Raw genomic sequence first — 27029 nt, 5'->3', positions numbered from 1 at the left:
TACATCCAGCCCTGACCTCTCTCCTAATGTCTCTCCAGCTGACTGCTTACCATCACCACTCAAATGTCCCAATGGCACCTCAAACTCCACATATGCAGGATTGAATGTAACATCTTCCCCCACAAAAAAATTTCTTCCTAACTCCTCTGTGTTTTTTGATGGCACCACAATCTTCCCAAACACTCAGACTCAAAACATTATCTATGACTTCCCTGTCTTCCACCCAACCACATACAATAATTTGCCAAGTCCTTTCAATTCTACTTTTGTGGGGGGCAGGGGGTGAGACAATTGGGGTTAAGTGACTTGCCCAGAGTCACACAGCTAGGGAATGTTATATTTCTGAGGCCATATTTGAACTCAGGTCCTCCTGACTCCAGGGCTGGTGCTCTATCCACTGGGCCACCTAGCTGCCCCTCAATTCTACTTTCAAAGTAAGTATCTCTCACCACTAACCCCTCATGGCACTCCAAACTCTCACCTGCCTCGTCTGGGAGAAGTCATTCCCTGACACCTGTACTACTGAAATAGCTAGCTAATATTCTCACTGATCTGGTATCTCTCTCCTTCTCTCCCGGTCTCCTTAATACTACTAAAGTTACCTTTTTATTACAGAGTTCAGACCATTTAAATGCCATGATCACAAACTGTCAGGGCCCTTTAATTACCTATGGGATAAAATACAAACTCTTTTCTTTCTCTTACTAACTTTCCAGCCTTATTTTGCTCTATTTTTTCTTCATGGTCTCTGCATTCCAGATGATCTGATTTCCTAGCTACTCCCCAATATTTTCTCCCCTTTCTCATTTCTGTGACTTTTCCAAAAAAAAAAAAAAGCTTTATTGGTTTTGTTGTTGTTGTTTATCAAACACAGTAATTTCTGTATATAGCACCTCACCCCCTGAAGCTCAATTTCTTCAACTAGAAAATTAGGGTCAATCAATCAAGCACTAGACCCTCTTTTGTAATACAGAAAAATGATAGGGAAATAAATTAACAAATCAGCAAGCATCACATCTGACTGTGTGTACAGCATTCCATCACTGTGGTATCCCATGTCTCTGCAGAGAAGGGCAAGCCCTGTTTTGTTATTTTCTTTAATCTTGCTTTATGCTACAAGAATTTAATATATTGTTTAACACACAGTAGTCACTTATGAAATGTGGAAATTAATGAATTAAACAAAGTAAAATAGCAATGATATAAAAATAATAATATAGACTTCTCCCTTATTCCTTCTAGAAACATTTATCAAGGACCTACTACGTTTAATAATAAGAGATGACATTTATAGATCACTTTAAGATGTGTAAAGTGTTCCAGATACATTAACTCATTTGAGCCTCCTAATAACTCTATAAGGAAGGTAGTACAAATATTATTATTACCATTTTACAGATGAGGAACTTGAAGCCTGGAGAGGTTAAATGACTTCTCTCATCTCTAGGATCAAATCTAAACTCCTCTGCTTGACATTTACAGCTTTTCATAATATCTCCCCCTTTTACTTTCCCAATATTTTTACACATTACCCTCTCCACACACTTTAGGGTTCAGTCATACTGAGCTACTTGCTTGGCTTCACATATACTCACTCTCCCTTCTCAATTCTTGGGTTGTCTGCCCCCAAGCCTGGGATATCCTTCCCTCCCTCTGCCTCCTGGGATTCTTTGTTTCCTTTGAAAATCAGCTCAAACACCATCTTCTTCAGGAGGTCTTTTCCCGTAGTCCCTTCAGCTGATAGTAACTTCCCCTCTAAAGTTACCTTATAGCTAGTTTTGTATGTATCTTGTATTCACTAAGACTCACATATGTCTGTGTTCATATTATCTCTGATTAGACTATAAGGACCTTTGGGACAAGGATGGCTTTGCCTTTAGTCTTGTTTTCCCAGTGCCTAGCACAATGCCTGTGCTATGGTAGGTGCATTATAAATGCGTGTTGATTGGTTGGTAGATTGGTTCTAATGGAAATTTTGGTTCATAAATATTTAGTTAAATTTATGTGTATAGTTAAATATGCATATATTCATAATTATTTCATATTTATATGCATGTTCATATATATCATACACATATCAAATACACAAAAATACAAATATATACATATGGTTAAATATATGTATGTGGCTAGGTGTATGATTGACATATATAAGCCACATTATGCCACATCACACGCATGCAGCATATGTCATCACATGCCATGCATATGCTACATCATGTCAATGTCATGACACGTCATGCAATATCATATCACATCATACATACATATGCATGTCACTCATATTTCACAGTGTCATGCAAGGTTCCATGGCACATAACATGTAACATTGTACATGCATCATGTATCTGTCATGCCAAGTCACTTTTTGTCACAACATGCCACACACATGCAAGTCATATCACATACAAGTCGCGCCATGCATATGCCATGATTATGTCACATTATGTCATGTACATTGTGGCGTGCCATGGTGCCATGCCATTCATGTCATACCATGCATATACTGTGTCATGCAATGCCTATGTCACACCATGTCATTCATTATCATGGCACATAGCTTGTATTCAGGCTTGTATCACACCAGGTCACGCATATATTGCCAGTTACCTCATATATGTTTCATACCACACTGTGTTTATGCTGCACCAAACCACACTTATGTCATGCTACACCACACATATGCAATTCATGTCAGACACAAAGCATCACTTGTTTGGTGAATGAGGCAAAGACAATTCACATGCACCAGTGCATTTGGCACTTCATAGAATCCTGCTATGTCAAGCCTGAGCTATTCATTGTGGGAGGCATTAGTGAATGTGTGCTAAAGCACTTGGTAAGTGCTTACTTATTATATACCAAGTGCCATGTTAAGTACCAGAGAGGCAAATAGAAAATACAATTGTCTTTGCTCTCCATGACCTCACACTCTAATTTAAGGAAACAACACATTGTTACTAAAGTTCAGCTACAAGGCATACAGAAGGTAATCCTAAAAGTCATATAGCTAGTAAGTATCTGAAGTCACATTTGAACTCAGGAAGATGAGTCTTCCTGACTGCAGGCCTGACATTCTATCCGCTATGCCACCTAGCTGCCCAGATTCACTATGTATCCAAAAAGATTTTTTTTTAAATCTCAGGGGCATTTGATCATATCATCACGATGATGTTAAGCAAACAATAAAAATAATAGCCCCTTATATAAAAATAAATAACATAAAAGTTATAAAAATAATAGCACTTTCTGTTACAGAGGTTAAATAAGTAGATAAATTCTATGAAGAAATTAACAAGATTGCCCCAAACTCAGTTAACATTATCATTCAAACTAAATTATGTATGAAGTGTGGAAAGTGGAAAGATGGAAACCAAGAACAGCATAAACTCCAAAAGGAAAAGATGATTCTGGACCAAGAAATAAAAGGGCAATCAAAATTTTATAAATTACTGAGGAGTCTGCTCCCTACACATTATGAAGATTGTCTCTAGAAGGAAATAGGAAGTCACTGGGTATGGTGAGTACCTAATGACATCTTTCCAAACAAAATTGAGTGTGTCTTCAACAGGAAAACTACTGGTTTTATAGGTAATGGTCGCATCACATCAGCATCAACTAAATCCACTCAGGATAGATAAAAGGTCAAAGTAAATACCTGCATAAAATAAAGAATGAAAGCTGAAATAGCACTATGTATAATTATAGCATTTCTAGACCAACCTCTTTAAATAATTACAATGACATCTGACCTGTATATAATGTTCAAAACTTTTAAAAATATTTATATATATTTGTCTCAAGCAAGCTGCCAGATTTTTTTTAAAAATGAGAAATGTATAGAAGTAAAGGAATGGTAATCCTGGGCAAGTCACTTAACCCTGATTGCCTCACCAAAAAGCAAAAAAAAAAAAGTAAAGGAATGGACTCATTATCATTATTTCTTAGAGACATTTAACAAATATAAAATAGTTACCACAATGCACAAGGGCTTGAGAAGACCAGCAACTACCTCTACCAACAAAAAAACCTTAAGACTACAGTATCAGAGACATGAGACCACAGAAGTCAATATTCTACTGAACTGTATCAGCACATTGGTCTCTGAGAATGCCTGTCACATTCGATATTGACATTATTACCTCTTTGTCAAGAGATATATTTCATCATCAATCCTTTCAAATTAGCTTCTTTTGAATTGTTTGCTGATTTGAGATCAGTGTCCTGAGTTTTCACAGTTGCTTCCCTTCATGCTTCTCTGGATCTGTAATATCTGTCATTTGGTGCAGAAATATCACATTCTATTCCCATACCACAATTTGTTTCTCTATTTCCCAATTGATGGACACAAATTTTAATTTCAGTCATTTGCTCCTACAAAGAATGCTGCTATTCTCCTACATAGAGTTTTTTTTCCCTCTGTTCTGAAGCACTTTGGGAGGGATGCCTAAGTACCCAGTGTTACAGGAGAAAGAACACTAACTTTGAACTCGGAAGATCTGAGTTCTGATCTGGTTTCCACTTACTGACCTTTCACTTCTTTGAGGCTAAACTAAAAAAAAAAAAAAAAACTAAGATTAATCAATCAATAAATGCATTTATTAAAGGCCTATTATGGGTCAACCACTCTTCTAGTCAATGGGGATATAAAGACAAAAAAATATGTAATTAAATAGTTGCTGCCTTCAAGGAGCCCCCTCTCTATTGGGGAGATTATATGTATAAATGCAAGTAAACACATACAAAATATTTACTATAAAATAACACTTTCAAGTTCATTCTGAGGAAGAGTTTTGGAGACTTTATAAAGCACTGGAGAAACCTTAGCTATCATAATTTCTATTTTAAAATTAAATTACATCTTTTTCTTAAACATTTTTAAAGAAAATGCAGCCAATTTTCTAACTAATTCAAACTTTGTTTCTCCTCTAACTGTTGATTCTAGTTATAGAGCGTGATTCCATTATCAGTAGCCTCAGAAAACTGGCACTGTCCACTCAGATCAGTTTGTTTTGTTTTGTTGTGTTTTAAAAATGATTTTGCAATATGACATCAAAATAGCTCTCAATGCAGTTTGGCTTTAGAGAAGACATGGGACCAAGGAACGGAAACCAAACCAACTGACCACCCGTGAGTTTAATGTGTCTTCAAATTACTGCTGATCAGCTGTAGATCCTGTAAGATGAACCAATAATATGGACAGCAATGAAGTTTAATGGAAATTGAAGGTCTTTTGTCATATTTCCTACCACAATAACAATAATAGAAATTAATTAAGTTTAAATTGAGTTCGATCACATTAGTCCCTAAATGCAGATCTCAGTGAACACAGCATGATACCTATTGGGAGTTATCTGGGTTCTTTGAATTTTAAAGCCATTCTGCATAGACAGGGAGGTAATCACATTCATTTGTAACTCATTCAAGCTCAAAGGGTGGCAAAATGATGTAATGGAGAGTAAGCTGGCCTCAGAGACAGAATAACCTAAGTTCAAGGCCTGCCTCTGTCACATACTAGCTGTGTAACCCTGAGCAAGACCCTTAACCTCTTAGGGCCCCCAGTCAACTCACTAAAAATATAAATTGTAGAACAGTTTCCAATCTATGCTGGTAAATGGAATTTCATCACCAGGAAGTTCCTTACATTTATAAAAATCAAAATTCTCCAGGAAAAAAAGAATTTATGAAGTTTGACAATTTTTGATAGCAGCTTACTTTGATAACCTTCATTTCTTAACTGCTTTAACTATCTCAGCAGAGCAAGGTTTCTTGTGGATTTTTAGGACTATTACTTGTTTTAACTTTTGTCATTTCCACCAAATGTAATTTTAAAAAATATTCTCTGTAATGTTCTCAATCATTTCTCTGTAATGTTCTAAGACAGTAGTATTGTTGCTAACCCTCAAATATGCCTTTTAGGGAGACTATCTCTAAATTAGGGGTAAATATCAACTCGTCTCTCCTAAAAGTTCTTAACATATTATATGAAGGACAGTGATGGTTGAGTCAGGAAAACTAGGGTTCAAATCCTGATTCTAACATGTACTGTCAGTGTGACCTTTGTCAGTATTCTGAGCAAATCTCTAAGACATGACTATAACTTACAAATAGTTATCCAGGTGAAGATGTCAGATAGACACTTGGCTATAGAGTTCTGGAATTCAAGACAGAGTTTAGGGATGAATATGCAGATAGAAGTCATTTATATGGAAATGATCATTTAATTCAATCTATTTATTTATTTATTTATTTATTTATTTATTTATTTATTTGGGGGGGGTGCCTTGGCCTTTTTTTTATTAATTTATTTTTATTTATCAACAATCACTTCCATAAGCTTTTGAGTTTTAAATTTTTCTCCCCCTCCCTCCCCACCTCTTTCCCCAAGAGGGCGCACAATCTGATATAGGCTACACATATACATTCCTATTAAACATATTTTCACATTAATGATGTTGTAAGTAGGAATTAGAACCAATAGGAGGAACCACCAGAAAGAGGAAACAAAACACAACAGAAGGAAAAAAAACAGCAAATACTATGCTTCAATCTGCATTCAAACCAATTCAATTTAACAAACATTTTTAAGCACCTATTCTGTGTAAGGTACATGCATAAACTATGTGTAAAAAGATGGTGTGGCATAATGGATAGAGAGCTGGACTCAAAGCCAGGAAGACTTGAATTCCAGTCATTCCTCTGACACATTTTGGCTGTATGGCCCTGGGCAGGTCAATTAATCTCTCACAGCAACAGAGAGGCAACTCTCTGAGACTGTAAGTTGCAGAAAAGGCATTGACCTTCTCTAAAAGCAGGAGTTTTCTCACCTGGAAACTTCTTATACTAATGAAATTAAAGATCTTGTCCCTATGTGCAAAGTTGTAGACCAGCATGGCTGGCCTCATTGGGCCAGACTTGACACTCCTTGGCTATGTTACCCTGGAGGGAAACAGGAGGAGAATGGAGGTTGGAGGGGAAGGGGAGAAGGTAGGAGGAGAAACTGTAATATGAGATTTCTACAACAATGAATAATTGCATACATCTCTAAAGGCCAAAGCTCATGCAGATGCATGCTATTATCCAATTTGTATGCAAACAGAATTTAACTAATCACTCCATTTCCAAAGGTCCTGAAATATGTGACCTTCATGCATACACCTTTATTCATTGCATGTATAATAGGAACTTATTGATAAGTTGGGTGATTGGAACTTGGAAAATATTTTATTATAGAAATGACATTATAAATGGTGGCTAGATAAGAAGAACTCACAAAATCCTTTTTAACCATAAAAAAATAGAATTGTATTTTACTGAGTTCAGTACTACATCCTGATGCTTTGTACATGGCAGTCACTTCAATATTAGTAATGCAAAGTGTACTATGAAACCAAATCATTTTCTATCATATACTTTCTAAAGGAAAAATGTGTACTTGCTTGCAACTCAAAACATCATAAATTTCTCTCTTTCTGATGGCATTATTTCCCTTCACTCAGGTTGAGCATGTCTAAACAATTTCATACGGCTGTAAGAGCCAGGGATTGGATTCCTGCTTGTGCTACTTCATACCTATGTGAATGTGGGCCAGTCATTCAGTCGTTCTGACCCTCATGTTCCCCCTAACTCCCAGCAGAAAGGAATTTCTCCCACCCCTTGAATTTTAGAGTACATTTTCAATGCCCCTCCATCTCCTGTATTCAGCTGTAAGCCCTTTGAGGCCACAACCATCATTGGTTTTTTTTCATTTTTCTATCCCCCCAGCCTGGTAGTTTCCAAAATCCAGTTTCCCAAATGTCTTAGAGCAGTTTGAAACTAGCTGTATGTGCTAAATAAATTCTTGACATGAATAATACGTGCATAACGAAGAACAAAATGAGCAGAACCAAGAGAACATTGTATACGGTAACAAAATATTGTTTTAAAAACAACTCTGAGTAAGTAATTTTGACTATTATAAATACCCAAATTCAGTATAAAGGACATATGAAGAAAGATACTATCTGCATCCAGAGAAAGAAGTGATAAATATATATATATATATATAATAATTTTATGTAATATATACCTACTTATATCTAGTGGTAGCCATTTCTATTGTGGTGGAGGGAAGAAAAAAGGGGAAAAAAAGGAAAAAAAGAAATTTGCATGATAGCTTTATTATATATTTAAAAGGAAAAGAAGTTGTATGTAACAGATTCGCAGTTTCATGCGCAATCATCTTTTTTATTATACTGTTATGGAAATGCTTATTTTACTCCATAAATTAAAAACAAATACATAAATAAAATTATACGTGCAGAATAAATGTTTGTTATCTACAGGCAGCTAGGTGGCACAATGGGTATAACACTGGACATGGAATCAGGAAGATGTAAGTTCAAATCGAGCCTCAGATACTTACCAGCTGTGTGATACTGGGCAAATCACTTGACTTCTGTTTGCCTCAGTTTGCCTTATCTGTAAAGTGAGGACAATAGTAACACCTACATCTTAGGATAGTTGTGATGATAAAATTAGGTTATATTTGTAAACCATCTAGCAAAACTTGAAGAATTATATAAATACTAGCTAATGTTATTGATATTATTCTTGTAACTCTGATAAGTACAATGATAAATCTTGACCCAGACATCGGTCAGTGAAAAGTACCTCCCTCCTTCTGGAATAGAAGGGATGGACCATAAATATGGAAAAAGACTTCAATTGTCAGATGGTCAACATGTTGGTTTGTTTTGCTTAATTTTGCTTCTTTGATACAAGGGGTGTATGGGCAGGGTGGTTTGGAAGGCATTGGATAGTGACATCAATATTTCATAATATGTAAAAAAGAAAGGAATACCAGAAAAAAGCTTGTTAAAATTATAGAATTCATTGGACTTAAACTTGTAAGAATTCATTCAATCCAATCCAATTTTATAAATGAAGACACAGTACCAAAAGGGAGATGTGACTTGCCCCAAGTGAATTAACTTTCTCACCTTCAGTTGCAGCTCTTTTAATCAGGAAGAATTTACTGTTCCTCTTGACCAGCAGAAGGGACAGAGAGAATCTCATTCTTGCACGTGCTCAGTGAGAGTAATGGCTCCCTCATCAGCTTCTGCCTTGATAACCGGAATAGTGACCAGCAGCTAGGTATAGATTTTAGGTATTGGGCTTCTATTAAAGTGGTTCCCAAAGCAGCTAGGTTTCCTGGGGCAATGAAGGTGATTTTAAGGGGATGCTATTGAAGAGAAGAAAGTGTGGAGGCTCTACTACAGATGTCCTTGAGCTTTTTTGTGTCATAGACCCTTAGAAAGACTGGTGAAATCTACTGACTTCTCAGACAGAATCCAAAGGATTAAAAAGGAAGCCAATTATATTGAAATGCAGTTATCAATGGAAACGTTTGTTTGATTTGGTGAAGGAAAGAAGGTCAATTACAAGAATGATGGCCCATTCCTCTGTTGTAAAGTCCCATCACATGTGCTAAGTCATGTAGTGGACAGAGTATTTGCATCTCAGTCATAAGTCTGAGGCTACCTTTACATAAAACTATTTATTTTGGGCCAAAATGAAATAGAAAGGGGAATTTTTTAAAAATATTTTTTCTTCATTTTAAATGAATGGTTCTTTCTTCATTTTAAATCTGAATAACTTCAGACTCCTCTCATTTAAACTAGTGCAGTTAAATGATTTTATATAGAAATATGGTATGAAGCATAAATTAATTCTTGTCTCATGAAGAATAACATGTACTGAAAGAAGTGGGGAAAGGAGGAACCTCATCTTAGGGTAGAAAAAAGCAAAAGAAATTCAGTACCTAATTGTGTGTGTATGTGTGTGACATTAAGTATTGCCCAGATTATGAATGTATTTAATTTACTGAGAGATACAGACTGAAATAGACATATAAAGAGACAGAAAGAGAGAGAGAGAGTGAGAGAGAGAGAGAGAGAGAGAGAGAAGAGAGAGACAGAGACAGAGAAAGATTTCCATCTATGGAACTATAAATTTTCTACAACCCAGGGTGAGAATCCAGGTCCATAGTTTTCATACATTAGGACTTGGAATTGTTTTCCTTGGTCTATTAGTGGAAAAGAATAAGCTCACTTCCTGTAACACCGTCCCAATAACTTATGATGATTGCTGTGACTTTTACTGGTAAGGCCTGGACTGATCTGCTACAGACTTTTCTCTGCGGAACATAGCCGGACAAGCCAATCTCTCAAATTCTGCTTTTTTAATCAAAGGATGTAAAAGGATCTTTTGTGTTGCTGCTTTCCTAGGCAATAAAAAGGCAATAAAAAGAATTAGTCGGAAAGACAGTCTTAAAATGTAACTTTGAGATTTTTACCATTTAGAAAAATCTCGACAATTCCAGGACCAAATTCTTGCCAATGAGTACTGAGGCTGGATCTGATGCAATTTGTATAAGGTTTCAGGTGACTCCAGCTTCCCTCCTTTGCCTTTGCCAATGATGAAACCTTCCAGGTAATTTTCCATGGAGGTTTCTTAATTGATTTTAAAGGCAGCCACCCTGGTTTTCAAATTTCAAGCCATAAAAGAAGGGGACTGCATTCTCAGTTGTTCAGCAGAAATAACTGCCTGGGCCCATTTTGAACAACAAACAGTGGGTAATAAAAATATTTACGACATTTAGAGAAAAAATACAAATCGGTGTGGCTGTATGTCTTCAGGAAAAGCCAGGCCCTACAAAAATTGACCTTGTATAGTTCCTTCTTCCCCTCTTTCCTTGTGTAAAATGTTCATATATCCCATACTTATAGAGACGTAGAGATAGTTCTTACTTACATCTTAGAAAACTGAAGTCATCACTGTGGTTGCCTTAGGAGAGATTTAACACACACACACACACACACACACACACACACACACACACTCCTTCATTTTATTAATTAAGAAAATAACCAAAATCACCATGTCTAGAGGAGTACTTGAATTGTGCTAACAACCTAAAAGAGTGTCTGTGGACATTCAAATACCTCCAGAAATTATTAAAGCTATTCAAAAATGGAATGAGCCAACCTCATGACAGTGAGTGCCTCGTTTCAGTCGCCAATGGAAATGTACAATGTACAATGGAAAGTATATGGAAACCCTCAGGAAAAAAAATTAGTTTAAATCCCAGCACTATCACCTGTGTGGTTTGGGTTATGGTATTTAATAATATTAATAATAAATTAGCATTTGTTGTTGTTTGGTCATTTCAGTCATGTCTGACTCTTCATGACCCCATTTGGGGTTTTCTTGGCAAAGGTATTGGAGTGGTTTGTCATTTCCTTCTCCAGCTCATTTTATAGAAGAAGAAACTGAGGCAAACAGGGTTAAGTGACTTGCCCAGGCTTACATAGCTAGTTAGTATCTGAGGCTGGATTTGAACTCAGGAAGATGATTCTTCCTATCTCTAGATCCAGCACTCTAGCCACTGGGCAACCTAGCTTTCCACTTTAAGGTTACATACTACTTTAAAATACTATCTCATTTCATCTTCATAACAACCTTAGAAGGTAGATTCTATTATTAATCCTATTCTACATGTTAACTATATAAATGTTATCTATTAATTGTTAATATGAATTATTATGAATTTCTCTTCATTCTATGCATATATGTGCTTTTATAGGTATAGATTATAGATACAGATGAGGGAAGGAAATGTGTCTGGGTAGGAAACTTCCTCCTCCAAAATATACAGCACTTAGGTATGACTTAGTAAGTCAGTTGCTAGACATTTGCATGAGGCATAAAAGCTAAGTGACTTTTCCAGGATCATGAAGCCTCAAGGTGTTAAAAAAAAAAGGGGGGGGGGTTTGAAATCATGTCTTCCTGACCACAGACTCACTGCTTTATCTGCTGTGCCACATTTCTTCTGTCTCCTTGTAACTATAAGGCTTATTATTCTACCATATTACTTAATATTTGTATGCCATTTTAATAGCATACAAAATTTTGCCTACATTTTAGCTTATTTGGTCCTCACAGTCCCATGTGGTTGCTAGTTCGTGTTATCCCCATTTTATAGAAAGAAACTGAGTTTTAAAAAGGCTAAGTCAATAGGCCTAGATTACAAAGCCAGTAAAAATGGAAATATGATGTAGAAAGCAAGTCTGGTGACACCAACTTCTGTCCTTTTCTTCAAAAATAACCCTGCTGCCTCTTCACCATTCTATCTGAAATAATTCGTGAAGCTACTCACCTGAGGTTACCTTGAGTACACAAAGCATTAGAATATTCAGAAAGCTGCTCATTAACCAAAAAATCCATGGACAAAGCAGAGAGAAGACTTTGTACCATTATCCACATTTGTCCCCTCTTTCCCCACTTTCTACTAAAGGCATAGTCAGAAATGGCCTCCCTACCTCACTATGTACTTTCTCCCTATCTCCTGGAGAATATTCAAAACCTAGAGCTAGGCAGGAAATTATCTGACATATAATCAAGAGGATTTTGTAAAAAGTATTTGAAAACACAAGTACTTTGAGGCAAGGTAGAAAATAAAGGAATGAACATCAAGGACTAATAAATTTTACCACTAAGAAACTAGCTAATTGCCTGACAGTTATCAGTTGCCACAGTATCCTTCAGGTGGACCTTGTCAGGCTCTTACGTTGAAGCAAAGGCCAGTGATTGCCTACATTGTGTACTAAAGGCCCCCAGGTGCGACAAGTCAACATTTGCACAGAGCAGCAACTGTAGCAGAGCAAGCAAGCCCATCCTGGAAAGTGGGGCCCCCCGGAACCCACTGTCCTGCTCAGTCACACCATTTGTACAAGTGATAATATCTGTCTCTAGCTACAATGTGGGAAGCATTTTGCTAGTCTAAGAACTAGCAGGTTTCCGCATGTGGCCTCATCGTTTATACCATCGCTACTCAATGTGGTAGTGACCTTCAAGATATGGAGGAAAATTGAACTAAAAAGCTGAAGCCAATCTTCCATGGCCTCATGCTTAGTTGTGTTCCTGGGCTCTTCCTCAGCAGTTAATCTTCTGAGGGATTCAAGACCAATATAGTTTATCCCTCCAATGAGAGGCTGACTTGAAGGCTTACTGAGTTACCTTATTAGCCTCTCCGACTAGTAGACTAACTACTATATAATACTGTCAGCCTTAGAGCCCCCAAAGCTCAATATGATCTCAATACATGGTGATATGTAGTTTATAATGATCAGGGCTTCTTAACTCTTTCCACAACAACCCCTATCAAAGCTTCTTAAACTGTGGGTCATAACCTCATATGAGTTCACGACCCACAGTTTAAGAAGTGCTGGTCACTTCATATGATCTTTTCAGAGTTTCAGATACACGGAAAACTTGGGTAACAGTGTCAAAACCTCAACATTGTTTTCATTGGCTGGGCAAAGCTTTTGATCTAATCAAAGGATTGTACTTTGTCAACTCCATAAAAGGTAAATTCTTGGAAAGTTTGCCAAAAAATAAAGATGTTAGTGTTGGAGGTGCTCTGATTCATTCGCTATCATCCATAGATTTTCTTTGATATGTTGAGAGAACAAACAACCAGGACACTAGACAGCTACCTAACAAACATTTTACTCATGTATAAAATGCCAAGTACCTTTCAACTCTATTGTACCATTTTGACCCCATATAGATTTTTTAAAATAAGTTTTCATTGATGTATTTTGGTTTTATATCATCATGGTTTTCCCCGGTTCCCCTGTCCCTCCCCCTCTAAGAGATCAATTCCATAGAACAAATTATATACCAAGAGACAAAAAGAAAAAAATGAAGAGTAAAAAAAAAAAAAGGTGCAGATAGTTAATACATTGGAAAAAAGTCCAAAAAATATGAGCAGTGTCCCTATTTTATATGGTCATTTATTTAGTTAAGTGTCAGAGTAGAGATTCAAACTCAGGTCCAGCTCCTTTCTACTGTGCAATACAGACTCACACCCTAAGCTCTATGCTAACAATTAGACTATATGTCATCCAAAAAGGGACTAACAAAAATATTTTATATGTAGCTAATGGCATAAAGTCAGCCCTGAACCAATCTTAAGGTGAATTTGGGCTCAGGATAGCGGTTTCCATTTATCAGCAGGTACAATAAAGAGTCCTTGACAGCTGAAAGGGAAAAAAAAATAGCAAGAAGTGTGAAAGACATACCAGCTTTTAGGGACTCTGACCTTGGCCTCTTGTTTCAACTCAAGGACTCTTTTGGTCTCTGGTATAAGAGATGATTTTTTGCCATTTTTATGATATTTTTTTCTATCCTCCATCATTCAATTGATAAGGAAGATCTCATATCATCTTCAATGGACTATGGTAGATTTCTTCCTCATGGCAAAGAAATGTTTTATTAGAAACATTTCCTGAATATAGCAAAATATACTGGTTTTGTTTGCATATTCAAATAAGATCATATTATCTTCCTCCCTCCTCATATCTGTTTCTTATCCCAACTTCCAGATTTCTATAGAGGATACCACCATTATCCTAATAACCCTAATTGGTAACCTATCTTTTCTTTGACTCATCTTTCTTCCTTACCATACTCTATCCCATAGCCAATCAGTTGCCAACTTTTATTAATTCCATCTAAAAACATTTCTTTAATTTCAACCTTCCACCACTACCCTAGTTCAAATCCTCACCTCTTGTCTCTCACTTGAACTGTTGCAGTGGTCTTCTAATTGGTGTCTGCTTCTGATCTCCTTTCTGCATTTCAGCTTCCGATATGGCTGCCATAATAGTCTTTCTAAGGCTTGAGTCTGAGTATGTCACGTCCTGCTTAAAAATCTTCCAAGACTTTCCAGTGCCTCTAGTAACAAAGACAAATTCCTTAGTCTTGTAATGACTCTTTTGACACTTTAGTTCCTTCTATACCTACCTTTCAAGTCTTATTTTACTCTCCTTATTCATAAACTGCACTTTCCAGCCAAACTGGAATACCTCACCTTTCCTTACCTCACCATACCATTTCTCAAAATCCTTGAATTTATCAAGGGCATGCCCTGGCCTGGGGAGAGGGAGGTGGGAAAGGGGGCACTGTCCCAGCTTTGCTTTTCAGAATTTTTACTTTCTTTCTCAGTTCAAGAGATTCCTCTTGTGAAAGTTTCTCTAAACTTGTCCCCTACCTAAGCACCCTTGTTGTCTCTCCCTCTTCAAAGTAACTTTTGTTATATTCTGAACTTGTTATATTCCCTACTCCTACCCTCAGTAGATAACAAACTATTTGAGGGCACAGAAAATTTTGTTTTGCTTTATAATCCCAGTGAAAAGGATAATAGCATGTATATAGTAAGCACAGGAAAAATGGTTGTTTAATTAAACATGTTTATGAACCATTTCATCAAGGGGAATTCATTCATTTATAAAAATATTGTCGCAAACATCCAAGAGAACTGGTTAATATATTCTTCACTGTATAGAAATGGCTTATCTGACAAAGTTTCACTTCCTTTCACTACATTGTACTTTCTCAAGCTACTGTAAGAAATGTCAACCATGAGGGCAGGGTTATGTCTTATCTAATATTTACATCATCTCAGTACCTTGCATAGAACTCTTCCCACAGTAGGCACTTAACAAATATTTATTGAATTAATGCCTAGTTATGCAATGAGAAACAGCACATTCATCAGGGAGATAGATAAATAGATAGATAGACAGATAGATAGATAGATAGATATAGATATTCACATACATATATGTGTACATATTTGTGTGTATATATATACACATTCCATTTTCATAAATTTGTGTATAAGTGTGTATGCCAAGCATAGTAGTAGTAGCAGCCCAAAGAAACTGAACTGAAAAAAAAAAGGGTATAGAACAAAGTAGTTTTCTAAAACCCTCAAGGTTAGACCACGGTTTCCATCCATCTTCTCACAGATAATTGTATTTTAAAGGTATGATTAAAGGAGACTCTCTGCCTCTCCCCTTCCCTGCCAAAAAAAAAAAAAATCTGTCTATGCTTCTAAGTTTCTTCATGCTGAAAATCTACCCTGTAGACTAAAATGAAGATCATGAATGTAATTTTCCTATTGTGCTGTGGGAGCAAGTTGATGTTTCTTATAAACTGCCACCCTGATTTCTTGTGGTCTTGGAAAACAGCCTCCAGAGTGATTCACCAACCACTTGATGTTCTGGATTGCTTAGTGTCTTTCGTACTTTTTAACGGTCCAACACATGAGGTATTTGTCTATTATCTGTGACTATGCAGTACCTACCACTCACCGGTTACTTTCATCAGAATGAAAAATAGTGGTCCACCTCAAATCACCTTCATTTCAACACTTTTTGGAGTTACTGTCCCCATTGATGATGTAAGTGTCTGCCTATTATCCTTTTTGAACAGAAGCACTCTGCTTTCTGAAGAGTTGTTTAGACCAATGGCCTAGATACAGTGCTCAAGCTTTAGAAATCCCTATTTGGAACATTGGAAACATCTGGAAAAACCACATTTCCATGTTGAAATAGAGATAAGTTGTCATTTCTGCTACTCATTTTGGATTTATCCCACAGACTGATGAGAGGATTTTGCCCATAGCAAGTTACAGAGTATATAGCTCAAAAAAACCACAGGGGGTTGGAGGCTGATTTTTGTAGTATCCTTCCAAGGGTTCCCTTAAGTATTCCTTAAAATATGCTTATTTCATTCCAACTTGTGGTTGACTGGGTAGACATTAGACCAGGATTCGGGGAGAGACCTTGGTTCTGCAAGGAGACCTTGGACAAGTCTACTAATCACTCAGTTTTACTTCAATTTTTCCATCTGTAATATGTAATTGAAAGGATGGATCATGACACATAATCATTCATATGGATTTCCTAATAATATTTTTATTGTGCCTACAGAGATAGCATGATGCAATTTTCTTGTAATGACTTTTAAGAGTGTTTCCCCCAAACTTTGCTCATGCTTAAGCTAAGGCCTTCTTCTATCTTTCTGAAGCCTATACTTGAATGCCTGAAAGCACAAGCTCTTTGAAATTTTTTTTTGCCCTAGAGGCATGGACATCCTGGTGGAAAAGTCTTTTGTCAATAAATGCACAAAGACACTAATGCTCCTGTACTTTGATTTTTTTTTTATACTATATATATATATTTTTTTCATTCAAGTTCCTCAAACATTTTATGGCAGGCCTATCTTTAAATGAAAAGAAAATGTAAAAGGATACACTATTTCACCTTTAACCAAATTATAACTCATAATAATAAGGAAATAGTGACTACTAGATAAAATGCTGATTCCCTTTCTGCTCTAATTCAATTTAATCCTAATAGAATCCATACCTTCTGAGGTTTGGTTCATTCCATATGAGAATTCTTGGGTCATGGAACAATAATATCATTCTAGGACCAGAGGAAACCAGAGGACTAGATAAAGATATTAACACAGTACTCCAAACAACAAGCTTGAATGGAAAAGATAGAAAGTTAAACATTTGGGGGGGGGGGAGAAAAAGAACTTGATTCATTAAAACTAACCCTGAGTCCTGTTTGTATAGGCCTCATGAATTATTTATGATCTGAAATACAGAATGCAGCTTACTACCTTCTTTCTGAATAAATTATGCAGATTAAAAATTATTTGCATAGCCCTTATCTTTTTTTCCCTCCACCTCTTGGGAGGAGCCTATGATGCATTTCTAAAAGCTATATCTAATTGGAGTGGGTCTACAACATGCAGTTCCTTCATCACAAAGGCCTGCAGTGCAATTACTGAATTCATGTAGACAGAAACGTGGGTGGCAATAGGACATCTGCCCAGATTGACTGGTTTCTCAGGTGAGCACTCAGCCACTAATGCTCCATGTGCAGCCGCTTCATAAGCCACAGTGCCTCATTCATCTTCCTCACCCTCTGTTTCTCATCTCTTTTCAATCACACTTCCAAAGCCTAGCACTATTTGTTATTTACTTCTACTATCCCTATAGGAAGAAATCAGACTCTTTATTTTGTTCTGATACTGGAGTATCCTGAAATATTGATAGAAAGATCTGAAGAGTAACAAGGGTAGATGAAAAGTAAGTGGCTCAAAATGGTTTAATTCTAAAGCTTCTTCAAACTTTAGTCCAGGGTTAACGTTAGTGGGGTAAAAAGTTCCCATAGACTATCCCATTATGTCTATTCTCATTTGCCACCATAAAAACAGCATAGAATAAGTAGAGAGAGTACTTAATTTAGAGTCAGGAAAATCTGGGTTCCAATCCTTCTTCCAATACTAGCTGTGTGATATGGGGCATTCACTTAACCCCACTGTGCCTCAGTTTCCTTCTACCCACTTGTTCCTTACCTGAGCCCTCAAATTTATTTCCAAAAAAAGAAAGACACAAGACTGAGGAGTGAAGAAGGGAGAAATGTCTTCAAGACTTAGCATTTCCAGGGTTGGGAGCTATGGAAGAGTAGGGAAAAAAAATAGAGACAAAGACAGAATAACCAGATCTACCAAAAATTCTCAAGCTGTTGGGTGAATTTTCATCAATAAAGTCTCTAATAGCAAACATTGTTCTCTTGCACTAATTTTTCCCAGATTGGAATATTATCTTGATCAGATTTACATTTATCATCATTGCATTTTGTATCTCTCCATGGACAGACTCTTCAGAACAACTTTGTAAATTGTTACTTTAGAAGGTAAGAGAATATAGTTATATCAACGTAATGTACATTATTTACCTCCTCAAAAAATTTCTTAACTAGATTTAAATATCTCCAACTCAGCCTGTTTCTTATGCTTTGTGGCTTTAAATTGTGTTCATTTAGGTATGTACACAAGTACTTTATAAGGAATGACACAAAGAATAATTATTCTATAATAAAGGTATTATAATATAAGTAATTCTTTTATTGTATATATGCAAAGAGATATAGATATACATATAAACATAGATATGTACACAAACACAGTATTTCCACACAGGTATACATATACATATGTATATAAAAGTATGTGTATATATGCACATACATGTACATACACATATAGGCAGCCAAGCATCAGAGTAGACAGAATGCTAGACTTGGAGCCAGGAAGACTCTACATCTGGCCTCAAACACTTACTAGGTGTGTGAAGCAGGGAAAGTCATTTAAACCCCTTCAGCCTCAGTTTACCCATTTGTAAAACGGGGATAATATGGCATCTACCTCCCAGGGATGCTAAGAGGTAAAATTTGTAAAGCACTTTACAAAACTTAAAGCACTATAAGATGCTAGGTATTATTATTCTGTAAATTTGATGGGTTGGGCCCCCAAGTGATAAATAGCAACCTTCTGTCAAAGACTTTCCTTGCCCCTCTCCCGAAGAAAAATCGATCAGGAGATTGACAATTTATTCAGTTCAATTCAACAAACAGTTATCAAGTGCCCAACATATTCAAAGTACCCATTATACTGGGCATAAAACATGTAGGAGATAAATAAGTAAAAGATAGTTTGAAGATTTAGTGCTACTAAGCAAAAGGATCCAAACTTCCCAAAGAATATGAGACCAAACTGAAGCTTGAAAGAAAGAAGAGATTCTTTAAGAGAGGTGAAGAATGATCATATTACAGGCTTAAGGTACAGTCTGTGCAAAAGCTTGAAGATGGAAGAGAATGTCAAAATAGGGAACAACAAGTAGACCTGTGTAGCTGGAAAGTCAAGAGTATGAAAGGAATTAATATAAAATAAGTCTGAAAAGGTAGACTGGAACAAAATTATAAAGGACTTTGAAAATCAAAGAAAATCATTTACGTTTTATCCTAGAAACAATAGGGAGTTAGGGAAAACTATTGAGCAGAGGAGCAATATAATCAGACTTGTCTTATAAGAAACTCATTTTTACAGCTGTCAAGTATTGATTAGAGAGAGGAGAGCAGGGATACAGGGAGAGCAATTAAGAGGTTATAGGCAATAATTAAGGTGAGAGGTGATAAGGGTGTGAACCAGAGTGGTGACTGTGAGTGGAGAAAAGGAAATTAATGGAAGGACAGTCTTGAGATAAATACAAATTGGGGCAGACATTAGATGATGATTCATTAAAGGAAATTAAAAAGAAGCCATCAAACATGTAAGAAGAGAACAAGGAGAGAGGAGTATCACCAGTTTTTGTTTTTTGGTTTTTTCCCTCAGTTTTGAACAAAATGTTTTGGGTATGAAAGATAAACCTAAAGACCATTGTGAACCATGGCTCTAACTAAGAGCCACCATCATTTTTATAAGGTTATGAAAAATTCTATTCTATGTGGGTGGTTTGTTTTAAACTCCCCAGCCCTCTGAAGATTGTGGAGTTTGGGCCACTACCAAAGGCTGAAATGCTGAAATCTACACCTGCCTGTGGTCTCCTTCACTCCTACCTACTCATACAAAACTGGAAGAGAAGACCATCAACCATGAAGATATTTTTGTTTTCACACATATCCAGGGAGATGAGTAAACTGTTTCCAATGAAAAGAAGAAACAAAGTTCCAATTCCTCCTAAATCCTTCACTCAGAAATAAAACCAAAAACATTTAATTCATTTTTTTCCCATCAGGCATTTTCTTTGGTGTAAGGTGCCAGCCTGGGTCAGAGATAAACAGGCTCAAATCCTCGTTAGAAAAAGAAAAGAAAGAAATTCTTCTCAGGAGATTTTTTCCATCTGTTTTTTTTTAACTCACCAGGAGTTTCCAAAAAATGTTGGATATCCATCCTATCTGGGAGGTCCATTTCTAAACCTAAAATTTGTGTTGGGTGGAAAGTTGAGCCACAAATGGTACACTCATGATCATATATACTTTCAATGTTGAAAGGATTCATTAAAATTTGTTTGACAAGGATTCCTGCTGAGTTGACTATCATTAATTCTAATTAAGCACTCACTGCTCTTTAACATACAAACTGTTTTGTTTTGGGTTTTTTTTTTTGAGAAAGAAATATTTAATAATAGACCTAAGGACTTTATCTTCCTCCTAAAACTTAGTGCCTCTTCTGCCTTCCCCATTTCTGAAAGTGGTACAACCATTCATCTACTCATCCACATTCAATACTTCACAATTATTTTTCATTTTTCCCTCCTCCCAATCAGTTTTGTTTTGTTCAATCTGCTTATGAAAATATCTCTTGAATATATCTCCTTTATTCCTATTGCAATTACCCTAATACAGACCCTAATTAGCAACTGATGGGAATATTACAAGAAAACTGTATTCTTTGTGATCTATGAATTAGCTATTATCTTCACATATCAATTTTCTTATGGTGATTTCTACATGGGCTGGATCATCCAACTGAACTCTGAGCTCCATAAGGGCAGAGATTTTGTCTCACAAAATCTATGTATTTCCCTAGAACTTAGTTCAGTGTTCTGTATAGAACTACTAAAAGTTTGTTGAAACTGAAATCTACATTATAGGATGATTTGAAAAAACTGCAATTTAATTTTAATCCATTTTTAAAGTGTTTGCTTCCTGCTGTGTCCATGCTAGTGTTAAAATTTGAATTGTCTATTTACAAAAATTAGGAAAAGCCCATCTAGAGACCATTATTATAAACTTCATAGCTCCCTCCATCATCATCATCATCATCATCATCATCATCATCACAGCTAGTAATTCTTTGAGCTGGGATTTCTACTTGACTCCAAGTCAAGCTCTATCCACTAGACTAGACAATTTGTCAGATTCATTTCAGCTCAAAGATATGTCTTTAAATCATCTGCCATAGAGCTTCTAAAATCATTGAAATGGCTTTATCTTCAAGCTTATTTTTTCTCTACCTTTTTCTTCTTTTTCTTTTCCTTTTTGTTTTTCAGCTTTCCTTACATGACTTTTAAATTTTTTCTTAACCTGTTTATCCTGTTCTTTCCTTTTTTCCTTCCTTCCTTTCCCTTCTTCCTTCTGTTCTTTGTTCCTCCTTCCTTTCTTCATTCCCTCCTTCCTTTTGTCCCTTCTATTCACACTTCCCTCATTTCTTCCTTCCTTCTTTTCCCCCTTCCTTTCTCCCTTCCTTTCCTTCTTTCTTTCTTTCTTTCTTTTTTTTGGTTTATTTCAGATCTCAGAAGAAAGTTACTTAAGACATTCCCCTGACAAACAGGGAGGTTGAATTGTGAAGAATCAACTATGTTAACCGGTCTCTGGCACTGAAAGCTATTTCAAAAAGGATCCCTCTCTTGAAATTGCATCTTAGTCTAGAATGCTTTCATATTTCATACCTCTACACTGTGGCCCACCACCCTGGCAACATTATTCTCCCTTCATTTATCTGATGTTGGCCTTCTTTCCTTCTCAACAAGTATATTGTCTCAGTGTTAGACACTAGCCTATTCTATCACATATTTGCTTTTGTATGCAGATGGGGGTGGGGGCTGAAGAGGAGAGAGTTTCCTAAGAAGGTTGGCGTCTCAGAGGTTGCAGCAGTTTAGTCTGGGCCAAAGTATTTTGCCTGCAGTGCTTTAGAACACAAGGGGGTTTTAACCTCTGAAACCTGCTGACTCAAGGGTAATTGACCAGCATGATGCCACTGTGACCAGCAAGTGGAACAAATAAAATTACCCACCATTTGAGTGCAGTGATTGTCCTCTCCCATGCATGATTCCATGAGTTCCCCTGAAAAACTGACCTGCTTATAATAAACAAATTGTTTCCCAGGCTCATCTTTCATTGCCTTTAGGGGAGCTACCCAGAGACAGAGTAGAGCTGTGTTACTAACTAAATTTAGAGCATTTTTCCTGCATCAAATAGCCCAGATGACCGTTAGAGTATGATCTTTTTAAGTGTCATCCTCTAGGAGCAAATAAATTATAGAATGATCTGGAATGAGGTTTATAAGCAAGGATTTATGTTTCCATGGAAACATAAATGGAGGAAATTTAGAGATTAGACTTAAGAGAGGCAGATCAACCTATAGCAGCAGATCCTTTCCCTAAGAGGGCCTAAAAGCAGCAAAAGTCTCTCTGTATATATAATATGCTAATCTGTTTGTATAAAGTAAATTGCTTATTCTTCAGGCCTACATTTTACTTTACCAAATAAAGTCATACTCTTAATTTAGAAGTCATTTAATAACCTATCTTGGATTTAAAAAAAAAAACTTTCCCCGCAGCCTGTGAGTAGTGCTGCTTTCTATTTTCTTGTTGCCTAGTGGTCTCTTTTTTCTGATTTTATATTCTACATGCCACTGTAACCATGTGTTTGACTAAACATTGGATCATAAGACCCTGCAAGGATGGGGTCATGAATCTGAAGTAGAACAGCAGATTACAAGTCAACTTCCTGGCATAACCACTAAGTTGTTCAGAAGATTAATACTAAAGATATTTAATGTATGTAAGCCACTATTAGTTCAATCTATTTATAAAACATGGGAAATTTCCCTCACCCATATAAATACTCAGCTGCCTCAGAGTTTCAAAGGATCATCACTGAAAGCAAGAAAGGGGCTTTATATGTCATTTAGTCCAGCCACCCATTTTTCAAGTGACGAAACTGAGACTTAGACACCTAATGATTTCCCTAATAAATACATAATCAACTAATTAAGGAGATTTATACAGCATGTAGAACTCTTCAAACTGACTCAATTTTTTTTACTTTTTTATTAATTTATTTTGATTTATCAATAATCACTTCCATATGCTTTTGAGTTTAAAATTTTTCTCCCCCTTCCTCTCCACCATCCTCCCCAAGATGGTGCATAATCTGATATAGGCTACACATTTACATTCATATTAAACATATTTTCACATTAGTGATGTTGTGAGTAGAAATTAAAACCAATAGGAGGAACCATCAGAAAGAGGAAACAAAACTCAACAGAAGAGAAAAAAATTAGCAATTCAGCTTCCATAGTTCTTTCTTCGGGTGTGGATAGCATTTTCCATTACAAGGCCTCTGGAGATGTCTTAGATCCTTGTATTGCCAGGAAGGGTTAAGTTTATCAATATTAGTCATCATGCAATATGGCTGTTATTGTGTACAACATTCTCTTGGTTCTGCTCACTTCACTCAGCATCAGACCATACAAGTCTTTCCAGGTTTTTCTGAAGTCAGCCTGTTCATCATTTCTTATAGCACAATAGTATTCCATCACATTCATATACCACAACTTGCTCAGCCATTCCTCAATTGATGGGCATTTTCTCAATTTCCAATTCTTTGCCACCACAAAAAGAGCTGCTATGAATATTTTTGTACATATATGTCCTTTTCCCGTTTGTGTGATCTCTTTGGGATATAGCCCTAGAAGTGCTATTGCTGGGTCAAAGGGTATGCACATTTTTATGGCCCTTTGAGCATAGTTCCAAATTGCTCTCCAAAATGGTTGGATCATTTCACAACTCCACCAACAATGCATTAGTGTTCTAATTTTCCCACATCTTCTCCAACATTTATCATTTTCCTGTTTTGTCATTTTGGCCATTCTGATAGGTGTGATGTGGTACCTCAGAGTTGTTTTGATTTGCATTTCTCTAATCAATAGTGATTTAGAGCACTTTTTCATATGACTATAGATGGCTTTAACTTCTTCATCTGAGAACTGTCTGTTTATATCCTTGACCACTTATCAATTGGGGAATGGTTTATATTCTTATAAATTTGACTTAATTCTCTATATATTTTAGAAATAAGGCCCTTATCAGAGAGACTGGTTGTAAAAATTCTTTCCCAATTTTCTACCTTCCTTCTAATCTTAGTTGCATTGGCTTTGCTTGTGCAAAAACTTTTCAATTTAATGTAATCAAAATGATCTATTTTGCTTTTTGTAATGTTCTCTGTCTCCTGTTTGGTCATGAATTCTTCTGTTCTCCATAGATCTGACAGGTAAACTATTCCTTGCTCTCCCAGTTTGCTTATAGTACCAGCCTTTATATCTAAATCATGAACCCATTTTGACTTTATTTTGGTATATGGTATGAGATTTTGGTCTATACCTAGTTTCTGCCCTACTCTTCTCCAGTTTTCCCAGCAGTTTTTTTCAAAGAGTGGGTTCTTATCCCAGAAGCTGAGGTCTTTGGGTTTATCAAATAATAGATTACTATGGTCATTGACTACTGTGTCTTGCATATTTAACCTATTCCATTGATCCACCGCTCTATTTCTTAGCCAATACCAAGCATAAATGGACTCAATATTAATAGGTCCCAAGTAGTGATTTAAATAAGCATCATTTCACAAGAGAAAGTTTCTAAATAATGAGCTTTTTGATACCAGAGAACAATTCTCTGTATCCCCACCACTTAGCATAATACTTAGAATATAATGGCACTTAATAAATGTTTGTTGGCTGACTGATTAATCAAAAAAGAAATATCCACCATATGATTTTAGTCAGGGATATTCTGACACAAAGCTGTGAAGTATATAAAATTAGGGTTTGGCTCTGTTATTTCTCCTACATGTCTCCTCCCACTCAGTGATCACTTTTCCTAATTTTAGGGACCCATCTAGGGATTTCATTGTTCAACATTTATTCTCTCTGGTCTAGTATTCCATGCCACCCCTGAATTTTTTTTTGTTTGTTTTTGGTGAGGCAGTTGGGGTTAAGTGACTTGCCCAGGATCACACAGCTAGTAAGTGTCAAGTGTCCGAGGTTGGATTTGAACCCAGTTCCTCCTGACTCCAAGGCCAGAGCTCTATCCACTGTGCCACCTAGCTGCCCTGTTGCCACCCCTGAATTGCAAAAGATCCAGAATCTCTGCCTTAGTATTCCAGTTGGAATCTGTTATCTTTGGTTGCTAAGTCATGTTACCCACTCATTCTAATGAAAAAAAATCGAGGTCAAATAATGTAAGTGTTACATAATTGTGCTTATTTATGGTGAGATTTTATTCCTTTCTGAGCTATCATATAGCCTGTATATAGCTTAAAATATAGGAAGGATGAGCTTTTAAGCCAGGATGAAGCACACCCCACACATGATGGCTTGCTCTCTTGAAAATCTCATCCAGGGAAGCTTTCCATTCAAAAGGAAGAGAAGAGATAACTAGCCACGTAGACTTTTTAAATTTGGTACCAAAAATATTAGCAGTGCAAATTAGGAAGAACAAAAGAGGAAAAGAGGATCAGGAATTCAAGGGTGAAACAATATCCAAGAAGATGCCTAGCAATAGTTCCCAAAGCCTCAGATGTCTTTATGCAAATGAATGAAGTATAAGTAATAAATAGAGTGTATTAAAGAACTTAGTGCAAGCAGACAAATTTCACCTCACTAATTTTACTAAGACTTGGTCTGATGAAACTGATGAAAGGAGGTAAATGTAAGCTTGAATATTTCACTAAGATTTAGGGAGATGTGACTCATCTTTGGAAGTAATTATGTCATTCAAAAGGCACAGAATAGATAAAAGAGAGTAGCATAATAGCTTTGGACATTGAGAAGATATAGTCAACAAGGTATGGAGGTACAGTGAATAGAATATTGGATTTGGAGTCAAGAAGATCTGGTTTCAAGTTCTGCTTATGTGACCCTGGGCAAGTCACTTAGCTTCTGACACTCAGTTTTCCTATCTGAAAAATGAAAATGATAATGACAATAATAATAATAATGATGATGATGATGATGATAATGATAACCTCTACTTCCCAGGGTTGTTAAGAAGATAAGATAATATTTGTAAAGGGCTTAGCACAGTACCTGGCACATTGTTGTGTGTGCTTGTGGTTTGTCCTTCATTCTCAAAGAGGACCATGACATCAGGGAGATGATGACGTGACTTGCAAGTGAATTGGATTTGAGTGAGAGAGGGCTGAGCAGTCATTAGCTTCACTTTCTCCTCCACAGGCATCTGGGTCTAGTGGCCAGACATCAGTCAGGACAACTAGAGATGGCCCAGGATGCAGTGGGAAATGTTGTCACTTTTAAGCTAAGGTCTTTTCAAGTTCTCACTATGAGTGAATTAATGCCCGTTCAGTGAATAGGCCTCTTTAAGAAGTGAGTCAAGGGATGGCCCTTTAGTAACAAAAAAAATCAAACCGGGAGGGGAAGACCTTCAGGGATGCTGGCCAAAAGAGAAACAGTTACTATTTACATTCACTCTGAGCCAAGAGGGCCCAAAAAATCACCATTAATATAGCTTGTGCATGGATATATTGTGGTCCAAT

This window comes from Vombatus ursinus, unplaced genomic scaffold (genome assembly GCF_900497805.2).
Source record: "Vombatus ursinus unplaced genomic scaffold, bare-nosed wombat genome assembly UNPS02014812.1, whole genome shotgun sequence".
NCBI lineage: Eukaryota > Metazoa > Chordata > Mammalia > Diprotodontia > Vombatidae > Vombatus > Vombatus ursinus.
This window is presented reverse-complemented; position numbering follows the sequence as displayed.